This window comes from Polyodon spathula, chromosome 21, assembly GCF_017654505.1.
Source record: "Polyodon spathula isolate WHYD16114869_AA chromosome 21, ASM1765450v1, whole genome shotgun sequence".
Taxonomy (NCBI): domain Eukaryota; kingdom Metazoa; phylum Chordata; class Actinopteri; order Acipenseriformes; family Polyodontidae; genus Polyodon; species Polyodon spathula.
The window spans coordinates 16,913,026-16,933,692 of NC_054554.1; the positions used below are offsets into that span (position 1 = coordinate 16,913,026).

The 20,667-nt window shown below is 39.3% G+C and overlaps 1 pseudogene; it reads left to right on the forward strand.

Moving 5' to 3' along the window:
- Nucleotides 1-6,417: 6,417 nt before the first annotated feature.
- Nucleotides 6,418-6,821, forward strand: LOC121296715 (annotated as a pseudogene).
- Nucleotides 6,822-20,667: the final 13,846 nt, after the last annotated feature.

The window sequence follows — 20,667 nt, forward strand, 5'->3', positions numbered from 1 at the left end:
GTTCTAGAATTTTGTTTCTGATACTTCTAGCATTTAGATAAATACATTTAATGGTTGTCTTACCTGAGTTGTTGTTCTTGTTTTGATGCGGTCTCCCTTCTGTTTTTTTGTTGATTTCTCCCCCCTTCCTTTCTAGTTTAAATGCTTCTGAACCTGCGCGAGGATCTTTTCTCCAAGTAGATTGGTTCCCTTGTTATTTAAGTGCAGTCCATCCCGTCTATGCAGATAGTCCTCGTTGTAGAATGTGGTCCAATGATCAAGATCGGTGAAGCCTTCCAGTGTGCACCTGTAACAAAGTGCCCGCCCCTGTGTATATTATCTGTTATGTGTTGCGTGTGGTGTGTTTAAATGTTGGTGTATAGACATTGGTACACGGGATATAAACGGGTCTGTGTAACACGAGTGTTTAAAAATGTATATGTGTATTTAGGCACGAGGATTGCACAGCACTTCACGTGCAAGTAAAATGTAGTAATATGTGAGCACGGGGAATTGCACTTTATTAATTCACGTGCTGGGATTCAAGTGAATAATTAATTGGTAATTGAATCCCAGCACAACAGTATATATAGATGCACGTTGTCACATACTGGCGGTTGGGTGTTCGGTGAGCGGAGAACGGGATTGGAGACGGAGGAAATAAGCAGCAGCAGTAGTAGTAATAATAATAATAATAATAATAATAAGAGGAGAAAGTATCCGCTCACCGTGTTTGTCAGTGTCTGTCCGTGCACCGTTTTGTTAAGTTTAGTCTGTTTTTGTTTGTCTATTTATTTTGGCGTAGAGTGCCGTGTCCTATGTTTTTCGTGTTTGTTTAAACCTTTTATTTTGTATTAAACCGGCGCCAACAGGCGTCTTCATCATTTCATTTCATCCGTCCTGTGTTTTGTGTATTTCATTACCTTTCCTGGTTCTGACGCCGCCCACTTCGGCCGTCTCTGTGACAGCACCACATCTTCAGGCATGCGTTTTGATTAATTATTTCCAGCTGTCCATATGGTCCTTTGCAAGGTGCCGGTAGTATACCAGAAAATACCACAGTTTTGGTTTTCTCTTTTAATTTCCTTCCTAGCTCTCTGAATTTGTTTTGCAAGGATTTTGGTCTGTCTCTTCCAATGTTGTTTGTACCGATGTGGACGACTACTACCGGGTCGTCTCCTGTTCGTTCTAGGAGCCTGTCCACATTCTCATTGATGTGCTTGACCGAGGCTCCCGGAAGGCAGCATACTGTTGTAGTAAGGGGGTCTAAACTGCGAATTGAACTTGCTGTGTTTCTCAATATGGAGTCCCCAACAATCATGACCTCCCTTCTTTTTGCTGGTCACCACTGTCAATGGGGTCCTGGATGTTGTTTCTTTCATTCTCTTGTTGTTGGTTCTGCTCATCAAAATTCTGAAGTGACTCAAATTTGTTGGTTGTTTTGATTTCTGGTGGTTGTGTTTGACGAAGTTTCTTTTTTTCCCTGCTTCTGCCTACCTGAACCTAGCTGTTCTGACCTTCTATCTCCTTGGTGGCTTTCAGTCTGTTCGGGGTGATGCAGATTTCCATGAATTGTGGGTGTGCCAGTTCCTCAAGATCCTGTTGCTGTCTCACTTCTTCCAGCTCCATTTCTAGCATACTTACTAGTTTATGCAAATCCTGGATCGTGTGATTTCCACGCCTGTACTTCTCCCACTCACTGTCGCTGGGAAGACTGCCTCATTTAACTGCATTGTTCTGCTGTGCTGTTGGCTCCTCCCCTCGCCCGTGTCTCAGAACGGCGCTGAATTTGAATCAGCTGCTCTGAGTTTCAGCTTGTTTGTTATCAGAAAAACACACTGGCTGTTTGACTTTGAGCTGCTGCTGTGTTTCCCCAATGTCCTCTGTTTTCTTCTTAAAGCAATTCAAGATGCAATTTCTCCTTACTGCTTCTAAACTGCTCTGTACTTTTCCATGCCTGTACTTCTCCCACTCACTGTCGCATAGGAGGAAAAAGCCCTGTCACCCACGGTACACAGTTTAGTCAGGGGAACAACCATAAGGCTGGCATTGGAGGACCGCAAAGCACGACTAGGAGTGTAGGGGGTAACTAACTCAGAAATGTAAGAGAGAGAGGTACCTCTATTGGCTTTAAAAGTCAGCAGCAGTACTTTGTATTCAATGCGGTATTTGACCTATTTATATACAAAGACAACCATACCGCAGAAAGCATAGAGGACAACAGACACAGGAAAGGTGATACTACACAAAAAAATAAACAACGTAAAAAAGGAAAATAAATCAATATAAATCCACACAAACACCAAGTGCAAACTCAATTAGAAATGTAAAATCTACATTGGTGTGAGAAGTGGGTTGCTGGTACCCCAGCACGCACTTATCGGACTGTAGCCTGGTCAGCAAGTCCAGGGCGGACTTGAGGCTGGCATGGGAGAGTGTAGCGTGCATGGGGGAAGGCAGCAGCAGGGCTGGTAGGTGACGTAATCACACGAAGACATAAGCCTGATATACGCTCCTTGCAAAGGAACCGGCTCTTTTGTACAGCATTATCAGTGCTATGCTTTAGTGCAAGAGGTCCCGGGTTCACGCCCGGCCTCCGACTGTGTGTGGATTGCCTTGCCTTGTGTGAGGCACCTGTGTGCAGGGACTGAGATTACTACAATATGTTACATGCATGCAGTACAGACTATCCAGTAGTTAAACATACATAAATGAAAACAGGGAAAATGCAACTGTTAGGTCTCCTGAACAGAGCTTGTTTTAAAGCAACACCACTGAAAATATATAGTTTTTTTATATGCAAAAGTGTCTTTTTTGCCTCCCCCCCTAAAATTTTGGAATCCTTGCATTGGCTACAGCATAGGGGGGAAATCACCCCAGCGCACAAAAATGAAATTCAAGCCTTCAATACTTCAATTCAATACTTCATGCAAAGTACATGTAATACTATGAGTGGAGTCGAGTACCACAGGGATCAGTATTAGGTCCTCTGCTATTCCTAATCTACATTAATGATTTAGATTCTGGTATAGTAAGCAAACTTGTTAAATTTGCAGATAGGAGGAGTGGCAAAAAATGTTGCAGCAGCAAAGGCATGATCTAGACAAGTTTCAGAACTTGGCAGACACATGGCAAATGACATTTAATAGTGAAAATTGTAAGGTACTGCATGTATGAAATAAAAAATGTGCATTATAAATATCATATGGGAGATACTTGGAGAACAAAGACCTAGGAGTTTGTGTTGACTCAGAAATGTCTTCATCTAGACAATGCGGGAAAGCTATAAAAAAGGCCAACAAGATGCTCGGATACATTGTGAAAAGTGTTGAATTTAAATCAAGGGAAGTAATGTTAAAACTGTACAATGCACTAGTAAGAACTCATCTTGAATATTGTGTTCAGTTCTGGTCACCTCGCTATAAAAAAGATATTGCTGCTCTAGAAAGAGTGCAAAGAAGAGCGACCAGAATTATTCCGGGCTTAAAAGGCATGTCATATGCAGACAGGCTAAAATGATTGAATCTGTTCGGTCTTGAACAAAGAATACTACGCAGCAACCTAATTCAAGCATTCAAAATTCTAAAAGGTATTGACAGTGTCGACCCAAAGGACTTTTTCAGCCTGAAAAAAGAAACAAGGACCAGGGGTCACAAATGGAGATTAGACAAAGGGGCATTCAGAACAGAAAATAGGAGACACTTTTTTACACAGAGAATCGTGAGGGTCTGGAATCAACTCCCCAGTAATGTTGTTGAAGCTGACTCCCTGGGATCCTTCAAGAAGCTGCTTGATAAGATTCTGGTATCAATAAGCTACTAACAACCAAACGAGCAAGATGGGCCGAATGGCCTCCTCTCTTTGTAAACTTTCTTATGTTCTTATGTTCTTATAATCTGTAATAAAATGGTATGTTTATTTAAGTCCTTAAAGAATGTGTCATAGACATGTTCATGGTGGGGAAAACTGCTGAAAACTGCTCAAAATAGGGGATATTTTATTCACCAGTAGGGGAATTTTGAGAGCAGTGTCTGGCAACCCTGGTTCTGGACGGAGGCTCAGAACTTTACAGAAGGAACGGGCTGAAGTTAGTTACTTATTCCCGATTCAAGGGCTGAAGATAGTTGCTTATTCCCGATTCAAGGGCTGAAGTTAATTACTTATTCCTGATTCGAGGGCTGAAGTTACTTATTCGCTTAGGTATGTATTGGTTGGAACGAGACTGCAACAGCAACAAGTCCCATTCAGCAGGTCCACGAGAACCAATGCTACACTGCCCCCCACTTAAACACTTCCCGGCCCGGGAAGAATATGCTTTAGTCCAGTATCGGAGGGTTTTGAGAGCGAAGCAGTGCAGAGTCCCTCCTGGATCTGGGCTCCCTTGAGCAGCCCCAACAGCAACTTGAGAACCTAGCTATTGTTTGGAGAACGCTGGGTGCTGCAGCTATGGCGTGGAGTGCTCTCTCTCAGGCAGCGGTGTTGGACTCCCTCCCGGGGGCTCTGGTGAAGCAATGTTCTCTCTTGGAGACTCTTGTAGCAAGGGCGGCAGCATGGGATACTCTCTTCCTGGCGGCGGTTGTGGGGCCAAGTTCTCTAACGGGGACTGCGGACTTTCGCTCAGTGCCTGCGGTGGCTCTCTCTCAGGCAGTGGCAGCTCTCTCTCGGGCAGCGGCTCCACTCTCTCGGATGGCGGCACAGGCTGCCACTGCACCTCAGTGCATTCCCAGACTGTTGTGGACTCAGCGCTATTGCCTGGCTGCTCATAGAGCTCATCGTGCAGATGGGTCTCGCTCACCTGCAACTGGAAGCTCCTCACTGCGTCCGGCTGCTTTCAGCACACAGGTTTCAGGTTTATATAGGGTCTGCAGGCGGGAAAGAGAGGACCTGGTTGGAACCAGACTGCAACAGCGACAACTCCCATTCAGCGGGTCCACGAGACCCAACGCTACAATATACATGTTTTGATAAAAATCGAAATTCAAAGTACACAATTAACAAAATTTGATATTAATATGTTTATGTAGCAAAAATAGTTTATGGTTAAAAAGGAAAACATATCTTTATGACTAATAGTACAAAAATCTGATAACTAATTAGCAAAAGAATTACATCCCTGTATTTATTTAAGCAATAATGACCGACAGGCAGGGCAATTGCTGCTATTATACTGCTATTATAAACTATTTAAATTTTTAACAGCAATAACATGTTTAACTTTTTTTTTCTTTTCTATATGTCCTGCAGTACTCTTGTCCCATGCTGGCGGACCTTATACAGTGGCTTGTATAGATCATGAAGAGCCCTGCCTCTGCTCAGCATTTTAAAAAAGGTATTTTTGCAAGTAGATGAGAATAGAGGAAACAGGATCAAATTGTATGTGTATGGTTTCAGGTAAAATGTGGTTGGATTAGTTGGCATTTTCTGCAAGTATTTATTAATGATCCCCCTCCTGTAATGGTCCTGCCGTTCAGTGCAGTCCAACGGAGTGTAAAACTCAAGCGTTACAATTTCTCCAACGATAAAATTAGACAACTCTCCATCCTTTCTTGCTGGTACATTGCACCCCTTTATTTTGACCATGCATTATCAAAGGGGTCGTGTTTTTTTTTTTTTTCATTGAAGGATAATGCTGCATGTTTTTCCCTTCAAACTCACCTTTTATTTTAAGGCATAGAAGGGAGTTCTCGCTGGTCTTCTCTGTCTCTGCAGGCAAACCCCCCCCCCCCCCCCCCCCCCCCCCCAAAAAAAAACATTTGAATATCGAATCCCACTTTGTTAAACGGTCCTTTTCTTCCCAGCAGAAGTACAAACAGTGGCACAGAATTGTCTAAGAACTTCGTTAGTTTTCTTCAGGTACGTTTTCAAAAGTCTCTTGCTTTTTGTTTACTCTTCAACCATGTTTTGAACAGATTTCTTGACCATTTTGTTTGAGTTTGTGTAGATTTAATTTATTTTATTTTCTAACTCATCTAAATTAATGGATTGTAATGGCAGGTGGCGGTTGGCAAGGGGGTCTATAGGTGCTACTAACTTTTGCCACAAGTATTTCAGTGTCTTCTAAGAGGTTTTCTTAATTTTGTTCATCGGTCATGTATATTTCATTTGAAACCCATTGTTGTATTGATATATCACCAAATAAGGAACCTTTTACAATGCAGTCAGTAAGTTCTGTCATTTTTATGTTGTGGTTCTGACACCTGACCGTTATATTACTAGATGTTCTTTTTGGCGGATTTATACCTTACTGTACCTTATTGGTGATGGTTGTATGGACAGTCTGAGGGTATTTCCTGGCAGTTAATGCCCTACAGCAACAATCAGAAGACAGCATTCGGATTCTACTCATATTGACAGGCTTATAATATCCAATCTGTACGATGCAGCAGGAGTTATAAACCACTGAATCACGCATACAATTATTTTTAATTGCTGAAGAAAATGGCAAGAACCAAGCAAATGGCACGTAAGTCAACTGGAGGAAAGGGTCCCAGGAAGCAACTCAACCAATGATGCCTGCAGCACTCCTGCTACTAGCAGCGTGAAGAAGCCTCATCGGTACAAGCCCGGTACTCTGGCTCTGAGGGAGACCCGTCGTTATCAGAAATCTACTGAGCTGCTGATCCACAAGCTGCCTTTCCAGTGTCTTGTCAGGAAATTGCCCAGGATTTCAAGACTGATTGTGCTTTCATGGCGCCACTGTTATGGCGCTGCAGGAGGCGATTGAAGCTTACCTGGTTGGTCTGTTCAAGGATACCAACCTGTGTGCTATTCATGCCAAGAGGGTTACCATCATGCCCAAAGACATCCAGCTGGCCCGCCGCATCCGTGGAGAACGCGCTTAACCTGTAAACAACTTAAAACATATGAAACACTTTAAACACAATGGCTCTTAAGAGCCAACCACATTTTCATGAAAGCGTTAATCGTGTTACGAATTATTTTCATACAATTTAACTATGCTGTTACAGTATGTGCTAATAATGTCCTCGGCTTATAATAAACACTGCTTTTATAGCGAATACGCGTTTTAAATGTATTCATATTTTTTTTGTGGAGCTCCTTTTTTTTAAAAAATTTAGGAAAATCTCTCTCTCTCTCTCTCTCTCTCTCTCTCTCTCTCATATATATATATATATATATATAATTAATTCCTGGGTAATATAATACAGTACAGACCCAAAGAACATTTTTCACATGCATAGCCCATAGTAAAGATGATTAAACAAGGTTGTTTTTAAGGCTGACAAGCCTATCGAAAAGGGTTTATGTTGTGAAATACAAACACAAGAGTAATAAAGGGTTTCAACAATAAGCTTTTAAACTGCATTAAACATTTTTCTTTTTTTTAACAATGACTGGTTTTGGGAAGCAACGAACCCACGAGACTCTGCACTCCAGTCCAGTAATAACGGCTTTTCAGATTTAAACTTTTCTTGTGCAAATTATCTTTAAAAAAGTCCCCCCCCCCCCCAAAAAAAAAAAAAAAATCCTGAATTAAATTTTGAATATTATATTGGAAAAAAAAAAAACAAATATATATATATAGCCATTAATTCGGTAATTATTCATATGTCCTCATTTGTGGACACTGCATTTAAGGTTAGGAATACCATCTTGTGCAAAAAACAAAAACAAAATAAATAAATAAATAAACATCTACACATTATTTCAGTAATATTTATTTCCTCAGTGTATCTCATTTAAACATCTGAATAGGCTTTGATACTACAAAAACACACTTCTACACTCACCCTCTCCTCCTCTTCCCTCTCATCTCAGTATAATTGTAGTTATTTGAGTCTTACACTTACTTGTGGAAATCTCCCATACATGTTCAGCATACAGGTATGCTGGCTACCTGTAAAGTTCAGGATTACTTTAACAATTCTCCTGCTCACCTACAATGCCCTTCATAACACAGGTCCTGAGTACCTCTTCAACCTGCTGACCCGCCATGTCCAATCACGCAAGCTGAGGAACTCCAACTCTGGCTTGCTTGTTATCCCCAAGCAAAAGTGCACCACACTTGAAGAATGCTTGCTTAGCTTCAAGGCTTCGACTCTTTGGAACTCTCTCCCAGCTTTGGTGTGTGATGCTCCCACCATCGCTTGCTTTAAATGGAATCAACTCCCCAGTAATGTTGTTGAAGCTGACACCCTGGGATCCAAGCAAAAGTGCACCACACTTGAAGAATGCTTGTTTAGCTTCAAGGCTTTGACTCTTTGGAACTCTCTCCCAGCTTTGGTGTGTGATGCTCCCACCATCGCTTGCTTTAAATGGAATCAACTCCCCAGTAATGTTGTTGAAGCTGACATGCTGGGATCCTTCAAGAAGCTGCTTGATGAGATTTTGGGATCAATAAGCTACTAACAACCAAACGAGCAAGATGGGCTGAATGGCCTCCTCTCGTTTGTAAACTTTCTTATGTTCTAATGTTCTTATGTTCTTAAATCAACTATTAGACCCACTGTTTTCTCTTGCTTTCCATGCTCTTTAAGCCTGATATCTGTTATTAGCTGCTGTGTCTCTGCTATTTCTGATCATTCACTGTCTCTTATGATTCTGTATTACATATGCATCCACAATGTTTTTAGACTTTTCACATCCTAGCCTTGTATTTAATGTATTATGCTTTGTTTTTCACTGTACTTAATGTATTATGCTTTTTTTTTTTACTGTGTCTTGTAAAGCACTTTGTGATCATGGTCCACTATGAAATAAAGACTGATTGATTGATTGATATTTCATTTACCACATCAAAATCTGGTCTTCTTTTTGCATCCAGTCATGACATTGATTTCTCTTTCTCCATCTTTACTGACCAGCGAGTGCCCACTTTATGGTATTGGACTTCTCTCCCAACAGTTGCAGCTGGCGGTTTTCCCTTTAGTGGGAGTGGAAGTGGGAGTGGGGGTCATGTTTTCCAAGGGACAACCTCTTCCTCACTTCTCCAAAGTGTCCAATGTGGATCAGAGCAGATGCAATAGATACCTTGAACTGAAGCAGGCCACGTGATGTATTTGTGGCATGCCACTTGTGAATAATCCACTTGTCGATTTCCACTTTCGCCCCTATCATTTTTAGACCACCTTGTTACTTTATCAATTGGCTGGAACCCTGCGAAGGAGGAAGCCACATGTACAACAGTATTGTTCTGCCAGAAAGCACTGGATAAGATTGTGAAACACTGAAAGTATAGGATAAATATAGTTCATGTATAGAAGTAGTAAATAACTAGAGTTGAAAGCAACTTTACGGCTTCCAAGCAGTTATTGTGAAATTTAAGCGCATTGGTTGTTATAGATCAAACGTTATCATCACAAATCATTTTAGACACAGCTGACTGTGTCAATTTTGGCAAAAATATTGGAAGCATTGGTTAGCAGCAAATTAAAATTTGATTTGGATGCAAACAATATTCTAACTACTTCTCATAGTCCTCTACTATTATACAAAGTTTCAGAAGTCTACTGCATTGTACCACTGACAAATACGCAATATGTGGAAAGAGATTAATGCTGAAATATCATTGGCCCACAGTATCAATGTTTTTTTTGTTTATTGTAGCAACTTCCCTTCAACAAGAGTAAAAGAGAACCCTATTTAGATCATGTGTGCTCATTATTGGATAAGCGGTTTCTGAGATGATGTTTGTTATTGATGTTAAATGGCTGCCATACCACACAACCGATCAGCTTCTGATGCACGTGCCTCAATCTTGGGACTATTCCTTAACATGTATAACGAGTTTCAGAACTTTGCATATGTAGTTGTGGGACACTAGGACCATGCAGAATGCGGTTGCTGGAAATCCCTATGAAGAGTGTGTTCTGTTTCTGTCTGAGTTAGGGATGGTGAATGCTGGGTCTGTCTCAAATCAAACTGCTATCAGGGTGAGCTGTGCGAGACGTTTTCCACTAGTAGTGCAGTATCTTCACAGCTACCCGAGGATGCGAGCACCTATTATTATTATTATTATTATATTATTATTATTATTATTATTATTATTATTATTATTTGATTGTGTTTATTTTGTGAAATTACAAATCCCATATTTTTCTTTATGTACATTGCTGTGTTTAATTAGGTCCACTGATCGTCTTAGTTGTCTTTGTTTATTTTCTTTTAAATATAATTCCTTATACATGCCTTGGGTTTTCAGTTAGTGTAACTTATTGTGCCTTTTGCATTTTCTTTACATCAAAGTGCAACCCTACCACTGTTCGCATAGACACAGGGAATAGTCATGTTTGATTTCTTGTATTTGGGGATTTGAATTTGTTTTCATTTATTTTACGTTTCTAATTGAGTTTGCACTTGGTGTTTGTTTGAATTTATATTGATTTATTTTGTTTTTTCATGTTGTTTATTTTCTTTTTGTGTAGTATCACCTTTCATACTGAGATGATTTATTCGAATTTTTGTTTCAATAGGATAATCGGTTTCAGAGAAAATTTTTGCATTTTGATGAGTTTATATTTTTATGAAATCAATCAATGTGGTTGCCAAACCACAGTACCAATCAGCTTCATAATAACAACAGTTAATCTTGTCCTATCCCTGAACATGTATAGCAATTTGCAGAACTCTGCAGTAAATAGTTTTCAATACATAGGCGTTTTAACAAATTCCGCTAAATCCAATATGACTGCTGAACTGATTTACGCAAATTTGCCGACTTTCACAAGCGAACTATGTGGTTTACATAAATGTGCCGAGTATCGCACATAGGCATCTACCAGCGTACTGAATGTCGTGAGTTTCAGAGCAACTTTTGGGAGGAAAAAACAAGAATAATCCTAACAAAAACAATACGCTTCCACAGCCTTTTGTGAACTTGCAGTAGTGAGCATTTGCTACCTGTCTGGAAATAGGTAGCAAAATTATCTTACTCGGTAGCTTTTTACATTTACTTTATGTAAATACTGTTTTAAATGGAGTAAATATCCCAAATTATTACAGAGTATTTAAATCAGAAAGCACTTAATTATTTCAAATAGTGTAAGCAGTGATTTCCCTATATATGAAATACCTTACAATTAAAAAAAAAAAAAAAAAAAAAAAAAAAGATTTTTGGTTCACAAGTAGTCCCAGCAGCATTACATACATACTGCAGCATTAGGTATTGTAGTGATCTGTGTGTTTGTGATTCCCTCCCTGCATTTCGGCTGTTTCTAATGTGTTCACAGTAATTGCAAATACAGGTAATGTTAACGATCTAATGATCTTATAATCTAGTACCGGTAATGAAACGTGGCTGTGTAAAACATATAGGCCTGCCATCTTTTAAATTAAGAATTCGCTATTTTTAGAGAAATGTGGCTCTTAAAAGGGTTTAATGCAACGCGTTCACTTCAGACCGTTTACCACCTTTTGTAAGATGTTTTCTTCTTTGGTGGTGATCTCTGTTTATCCCGACATCTTTCGGGCTCCTGCGCGCTTTCCTAGCTGCTGTTTCTCTTGCTTTGTTTGGGGTTCCTTGCAGTTTTCTGAGCCGCTGGTCCCTTGGCTTTCTTGAGAGAATTATTGGGTGCCCACCTTTCATTTGCTCGGGCCTTTCTGCGAGCCGAGCCGCTTTCTTGGCTGTATTTTTCTTTGGTTTCTATTAAGAAAATTATTAAATGTCTATTTAAAGTAACAGCACATTCTGGTATGCGTTTAATAGTCAAATATGGGAGGTGTAAATCCCGAGTAATTAAACGAATTTGTGTTAGATGTTGTTAACACACTTAACAAATGCGTTCAGAAAATGGTATCGTATAATTGTAGCATTCGGTTTTAGCACAGTCTATATATAGTTTATATATATATATATATATATATATATATATATATATATATATATATATATATATATGCGTTTGAATAATTTTGTATTTACATTGCTAATCTAAGGCATACTACCCTAAAACACCGGACTGCAAATTAAACAACACACAGAGGGTTGAACCCAACCCCACAGTGGCAATTCATATAGTAAAATAAATAATGAAAAATACAAAACACAATGTACTAGCAAGTATAGTTTATAAGTGTTGTATTGGAGTTTTTATTGTTATTAGCAATACAACCACCTCGTTATATATTTCTGCCATTTGATTTTGTATCGACGTCTTTTGGGCATGAAATCAAAGGCAAGGCTGTTCAGTGTACTGTGTATGGTTGGTGTTATTATCGAAACGGCGCTGGCCTGTGTGGGGTACATTTGATTGTGGAGACGAGTAAAGAAGAGAGTAGGGTGTACACCCGCTCCTCCTCTTTTGACAGCCTTCAACAAGAAAGTTGTTATGGCAATCCACACCTTAAAAAGCACACAGAATATATGCTGATATTCTGGAAGACGAGACTCCCTTTGCAAAGCGCGGAGAAATAACCAATCAGCAGAGACGGGGCTTCGCAGCAGCTTTTGTCAAAATTCTCTTTTTAGATTTATTTTCTGTGAACATTAGTTTATGATTAATTTTGTTTGCTTTTAAACCAATTAAATTGTTACAAAAAACGACTATTCTATAGTCCATTCATTTTAATTCCGTACATGGTCTCGTTGTACTAGTGCTAAAATATACACTGCCTTTTATTTTTATATATTTACTCGAAACCTCGCTTAATATAATTTTATGAAATGAAATGTCAGCACTGTACTTGCACCCAGAGCGCGTCTGCCGATGAAAATAAAAATACGGCTAAAAACAAAACAGTCAGTAACTTAAAAACAATTCCGTGTCTATCTGTGTTTGAAATCTGAATGCGTCGCCATACTTGCTCTTACTGCGGCACTCAGCCAATAGGCAGGGACGGGACGTTGAAAATAATTGTGGAATATGTCGGATGGAGTCATGATAGCAAAGGTATATTTCAAGATTTTAAAACGACATTTCGATTATTATTGTAATACAGATGACTGAAGTGCACGATTGCAATGGAAATGTCAGATTATATGGCATGCATATCACTGTGTGCATTATTACATATTATTATTGTTATCCATATCACACTGTATGACATTTCCCCAATAATATCTTAGTAGCTGTGTTATATGCACTACTGATAAGCAGTGTCACTATTGGACGTGCATGTGCACGTGGTCTTTTGGATGGGTATAAAAGAACGTCTATATTGCAACTCGCTCTCTCGCCTCAGCTCAAGCTAAAGTCAGCACTGCCATAGTGTTAAGTCCCAAGTGGAATTCAATGTGTAATAATGTTAAATCTGATTAGCACATACCTTTGTCCTGAGTCCTGTGTTCAGGAGCAGAAGTTGGATTTCCAGAACCTGCAATAGCAAAACAGAGAGCCTACGGAGACCAGATGGAACAAAGAAGGCCTGAGCAGACTAAGTCGCAGTTTGCCATGAGATCACATTTGAACACGACAGTAGCTGAAAAAAGAAGCATATGAGGAACATTTCCATGTGACTGGGTTCAGAAAATAATGATGCAGATTATTTAAATCAATGTGTAGGAGCTCCCCTTGATTTGATTAAACCATCATTATTTAATAGATTGTTAAAAATATTACAGACATTTAACAGACAAACAAACTAGGAAATTAAACAACTAATGATGTCTATTACAACCTGTGCACGCATGACTGCACTGCTGGAGCTGCGCGACTGGAGGATCCAGGCTGCAGAGATACCCCTCTCACACATACTTGGCTATGAATTTTCTAGACATTAAAGGTTTGCTGACATAAGGGGGTTTAACAGTAGAACACGGGAGAAAACCTGTCCCGGGAGATGTCCGGGAGAAGGATCCAATATACGGGAAGCTCCCGGTGAATACGAGAGAGTTGACAGGTCTGCAATCGTGCATACACACTACAAACTGGATTGCAGTTCATGCAATTAAAACCAAATTGTTTAAATGTGTTTTTAATCAGAATTTTGTTCCAGTTCAGCATTTAGATGTGTAAATAACTAGGTCAATTCAATGTCATAAAAATATTTGTAATATAATGTCAGAATTGCAGCTTGTACAAATGTACTTGTATACTGAGCGAAAGCCCGCAGTCCCCGCCAGAGAATTTGGCCCCACAACCAGGAAGACAACCAGGAAGAGAGTGACTGAGAAAGGCTGCCCCTTGCTACCAGAGTCTGAGAGAGAACTTTGCATCGCCAGAGCCCCGGGAGGGAGTCCAACGCTGCTGCCTGAGACAGAGCACCCCACGCCGTGGCTGCAGGACCCAGTGCTCTCTAAACAACAGCCAGGTTCTCAAGTGGCTGTTGGGCCTGCTCTGGCTGGCCTCTGCCTTGCTGTGTGGAGAAGGGTAGCGGTCCAAGGAAGCATAGATCCAGGAGGGACTCTGCATTAGTCGCTCTCAAAATCCTCCGCTACTGGACTGAAGCATATTCTTCCCAGGCCGGGAAGTGTTTAAGCGGGGGGCAGTGTAGCATTGGTTCTCGTGGACCTGCTGAAAGGGACTTGTTGCTGTTGCAGTCTCGTTCCAACCAATACATACCTAAGCGAATAAGTAACTTCAACCCTCGAATCAGGAATAAGTAATTAACTTCAGCCCTTGAATCGGGAATATGTAACTATTTTAAGCCCTCAAATCAGGAATCAGGAATATGTAAGTATCTTCAGCCCTCAAATCAGGAATAAGTAACTAACTTCAGCCCGTTCCTTCTGTAAAGTTCTGAGCTTCCATCCAGAACCAGGGTTGCCAGACATTGCTCTCAAAATTCCCTTACTGGTGAATAAAATATCCCCCATTTTGAGCAGTTTTCAGCAGTCCCCCCCCATTTTTCATTTTTGTGTGCTGGGGGGATTTCCCCTCTATGCTGTAGCCAATGCAGGGATTCCAAAATTTTAGGGGGGGATGGCAAAAAAAACACTTTTGCATATAAAAAAGTATATATTTTACTGCATCATCATTCACAGTGGTGTTGCTTTAAAATAAGCTTCTTTCAGGAGACCTAACAGCTGCATTTTCCCTGTTTTTCATTGTTTTTATTTATGTGTGTTTAACTACTGGATAGCCTGTACTGCGTGCATGAAACATATTGTAGAAATCTCGGTCCCTGCACGCAGGTGCCTCACACAGGGCGAAGCAATCCACACACAGGCGAAGGAAGGGAGGGCATGAACCCGGGACCTCTCGCACTAAAGCATAGCACCGATAACGCTGCACAAAAGAGCTGGCTTCTTTGCAAGGAGCGCATATCATGCTTATGTCTTCGTATGTGATTATGTCACCTATCAGCCCTGCTGCATCCTTCACCCATGCACACTACAACATCAAATGAACGGCCAGAAAATGTCCTTTTATATTATGTAAGTTGCAACAGGATCAGGCATACTATGTGGTAGAGATGAGACAATATGTAAAAAAATTGTAATATATTGCAATCATAGATGGCTAAAAAAAAACACTACACTATTGAACCGCAACATGTTGGGGCAGAAGCTGAGCTCCTCCACCTCTTTGTTTATTTCCTGGTTCCTGTTTCTGGTCTGACATCACCCACTACAGCCATCTTTGTGACAGAACATCACACACTAAAAAAATAGAGCACAGGCACATCACACACTAAAAAAACAGCATGGGAACACCACACATTAAAAACAAAGGCATGGGTACATCACACACTAAAAAAAACAGCATGGGAACACCACACACTTAAAAAAACAGCATGGGTACATCACACACTTAAAAAAACAGCATGGGAACACCACACACTTAAAAAAAAAAAAAAAACATCACGGGTACACCAGACACTAAAAAAAAACATCATGGGTACACCTCACACTAAAAAACATCATGGTTACACCACACACTAAAAAAACAGCATGGGTACACCATATACTAAAAAACAGCATGGGTACACCACACACTAAAAAAAAAGCATGGGTACACCAGACACAAAAAAAAAACATCATGGGTACACCTCACTCTAAAAAACATCATGGTTACACCACACACTAAAAAAACAGAGTGGGTACACCACACACTAAAAAAACTGCTTGGGTACACCACACACTAAAAAACATCATGGTTACACCACACACTAAAAAAACAGCATGGGTACACCACACACTAAAAAAACAGCATGGGTACACCACACACTAAAAAAACAGCATGGTTACACCACACACTAAAAAAACAGCATGGGTACACCACACACTAAAAAAACAGCATGGTTTCACCACACACTAAAAAAACAGAGTGGGTACACCACACACTAAAAAAACAGCTTGGGTACACCACACACTAAAAAACAGCATGGGTACACCACACATTAAAACAACAGCGTGGGTACACCACACATTAAAACAACAGCGTGGGTACACCACACATTAAAACAACAGCGTGGGTACACCACACACTAAAAAAACAGCATGGGTACACCATACACTAAAAAACAGCATGGGTACACCGCACACTGAAAAAACAGCATGGGTACACCACACACTAAAAAAACAGCATGGGTACACCACACACTAAAAAAACAGCTTGGTTACACCACACACTAAAAAACAGCATGGGTACACCACACACTAAAAAAACAGCATGGGTACATCACACACTAAAAAAACAGCTTGGGTACATCACGCCCTAAAAAAAGAAAGAGTTAGGGGAATATCACCGGCTTGTTAAAGAGCTAATGTGATTATTATTCTTGGTAAACATCATTTAAACAAAGAAGCGTCATTTTACAGAAATCCGTCACTTTGACTAAAATTAAACTCAATTTGACTCTCTGAAAGAGCAAACAAGAAATCTCTCGTTTAGAGCTTCAGTTAAGAGCGTGAATTTCCTCTCTAGTTTTTGAACAACCTAAAATGGTGTAATACTGATAGTACTGTTATTAACTATGATCATTATGCAGCTGTTCCCTTTTAATTGCTTTTTCTTAGACTGAGGTAACCGATTTTTTATAGAATTGTTTACATGAGTTTTCAACGCTTAAGTCTAATATTTCTGTAATTATTACTGCTGCTTTTCAGTTTTTTTTCTTTGTGCGGCGATACTGTTTATAGAGAGATAGAGAGATAGATAGAAAGAAAGAAATTGGTCAGCGGTAATTGGTATTGAACAAGGCTAGCGTGTGGACGAACTTAAAATATGTGAAATCTTTTTTTTTTTTCTTCTTAAAACATTAAAATGACAAATATCAAATAATAAAAATAGGTTTAGAATATACCCACATCCACCACAGCAAGCCTTTAGCCATTTTGAAAGTGAACGCTCTGAGAATCCACCTCTGAAGCTGGAACAGCCAGAGTGCACTTCGAAATTCATCTCATCTGAGCTTTCCAACAACACCAACAGAGCACTCCATGAGTTTACAAACGGTCCGAGTGTGCTCCGACACTCTGAGATAGAGTTTACGAATGCACCCCAAGTTTAGTGCTGATTGCAGCATACTAAACCAGACCCTTGCCGTTAAAGATCCACATTAAGTGGACTTAGTCAGTCCTGTGAAGTTAAGACTGCCGGTCGGCCTGTTCTGGGGTTAGACTCCTAAAGAAAGTAGTAGTGAATGGAGTCTATAGGGTTACCCAATGCTGCATGTTTTTCTGTACACAAGGGGGTTAGGGAAAGATCCATCAAGTCCTCAGTCAGATCCCCTGGGGGTGTTTTTTCTCTTCACATTTACACCTAAAAAGATGAAGACATTGATCTGTAGATATTATCTGGGGAGGCTGAGTCCATAAAAATCATACAGTTAGTTGGATGGGAAAATGATTATTTGCATGTAAATCCTTATATTTTGTGAAGGTTGGAACAAAGTTTTAGGCTACCAATAATCAGTATAATAATCTATAATAAAATTATATAATAAAAATTTTCTATGGAAGGTTCCTAGCCCAGAATAAAGAAATGGAGACTCAATCTCTACACTAGGAGGGCTATCCTTGCCTGTTCTTGAGAAATATTATTTGGTTGCAAGGCCACATTCAGTGCAATACTAGATTTTCACAAATGTTCACTGATGTACCCACATGAAACCATTTGGAAAACAATGTACTTCTCCTAACTGGTCCCCACAAAAACTGTTTAAGCATTTCAAATAAAAACTGCTATTTTACATACACTGTATAATGTTTACAGAATGTTTAGGATTATTTCGAACTGGAAAACAAAGATGTGTCCCTAAAATAGAAAAAGCTTAGAATCAACACACTGGAACAACACAATGTTAATGTTAAAGAAAGGGTCTTGTTAGCGGAGGTACCTTTACACCCCCCCCCCCCCCCCCCCCCCACCCCCCCCCCCCCCCCCCCCCCCCCCCCCCCCCCCCCCCCCCCCCCCCCCCCCCCCCCCCCCCCCCCCAATAATAAACGATACACTATTATCCTTTCACACAGCATAGGCAGTCACAATAAAACGCAGCAAAGGAGTTCTTTCTGACCGCATTGTAGCCTGCACATTAATAACGACCATTCGAATACATATTATTGCTGCACACTAATAATAATAATTAAAAAAAAAAAAAAAAAAAAAAAAATCCAGGTCGCAAATAAAAACGAAAGCATCAAAAAACAGAAAATATTAACCTAACACACTTGTGCCCTTTTTACATACAATATAGTAAAGAATACATAATACATATGCAGTGTCGAAAGTTCAGTACACTGTTTAGCCACAGAGCGTGCACGCAGATGCAAAAGCGAAAGTTGTGTCGGGAACAATGAACAATGAAGTAGTAGAGAGAAATAAAGTGAGCTACTATTCAAGATAATAGCAACGATGATGAAGTGTGAAAAATGGTGTTTTACCAAAAATAGTGGGTGGATGGGGTCCACCCCCCAGTCTAACACTGACTGACTATATCACAATATTTTTTTTTTTTTTTTAATAAATATAGCATCTTAAACTCCTAATACAACCGTGTCATAATATTACACTTTCAAATATGAATACTGTATATTTATAGTGGAATTATTATATTATTATTATTATTATTATTATTATATTATTATTATTATTTATTATTGCTTACACTGTGTTATGTTCCACTTGATTTAAAAAAAAAAAAAAAAAAACTTCAGCTTTTATTTTTGGCTTAAAAAAAATATTATCGTATGTTGAAACTAAAATGTATTACTCAGAAGCAGTAAAAAAAAAAGTCGCCCTTTTGTTTTCTCAATTTTTTCAGATGACTGTTAATAAATATTGCCATGACAACACACTCAAACAGTTGGTTCCACTCCATAGATATAAACATCAACCTGGTTTGAGTTACCTAGATTAATTTAAACCCAGTATATGTTCTTGCAACAGAGTTAGCTTGCTAAATTATATCCTGTTAACTCAAACCCAGTAATTTAAACTAAACCTGGCTTTTCAAACCGCTTTTGTGCAATAGGCCCCAGGAGACAGTTGATTGTATCTATGGACAGGGTTTATGATTGGTTAACAAACATTCTAAGGGCTGGTTTCACAGACCCTAATTAGGTGTAATCTTAGCAAAGGTAATATTACATAGCCCAAGATTAGTGCTAATCAGGTCTGTGAAACCAGCCGTTACACTTTAGAAGACTTTAAGACTGCTGCTCCCAGACTCATAATGGTAAGCTCTTCTGTATGCTGTGATAGACCTTTCCTGTTTTTCTGTGCGCCTTGGCCGTAAATTTGTCTCTAACCAATCACACTTCAGGTAGCCCATACTGTATTTCATTGTGGCAAACAGAGAATGGCCTGATGAAAATGATTGATTTAAAACAGTAGATATTGCCGAAATGAAAAGTTTCCTTAAAGATAATGGAAACAAATAGAGCTACAGTAAAAAAAAAAAGAAGAAAACTCTTTCAAGGATTTTTAACAGAAACACAAAATGAGACCCGACATGTTAAAATAAATACCCCCATCTGAATTAAATGAATACGTGTATAAATATAATGTATATAATCTGTATGTTTATGTATATTTTACATTATTTAATTTTAGTAAAGACAGTAAACACATACATGTTTAGCCATCAAAATGCTTACTAATGTACCTATTTGTGGAGAACGGCATGAGTATAGAGCTCTGTGTTTCAAACACAAACTGTACCTTTAAACTGAATAGTTATAAAAAGTTTAGTTTTTTTTTTTTTTTAAGATTAAGAACTTCACCGTAGCCTACATATTAAATATGCAACACATGGTTCTGTTCTGGTTAAAGTGCTTTAGCGAATCACAAGTACTATACTGCTGTTTGTTTTACTTATTTGCATGTCTTGTGACTCGGATGTAGTTAAAAACCAATGGAAGAGCTTGCGACACCAGTTTTCAAGAAAAAAAAGAGCAAAAAACAGAGTGGGCTGGCAGTAAGATATATAAAACCATGGAAATACAGGCTGCAATTGTAGTTTTTGGAGCAGCATTTGGAAATGTATTATTATTATTAATCAGATTTTTTTTTTCTTATTTGCGCTGTGCTGTTTTGTTTATTTGTTTTAACTCTGGCTATTTAGGTTTTTATTTTAAGGGACACTGCTCCATCATATTCATGAACGAGTGTTAATTAATAAGTGTATTATTTAATAATAATACATCTCGACTTCTTGTGCATCACAGCTTTGTCGTTTCTTGCGTTCTAATTATATAAACACCTTTGGTGTGAAAGCAACTTGACGGCGTCGAAATACGCTGGACGCTTTGACGAGACGCGCTCAGTGTGAAAATACCTTTATTTCCATCTCTTTTTTTGTCGTTATTAGTGACTAGTTAGAAGGCATTTCAAGTTCTCAAATACT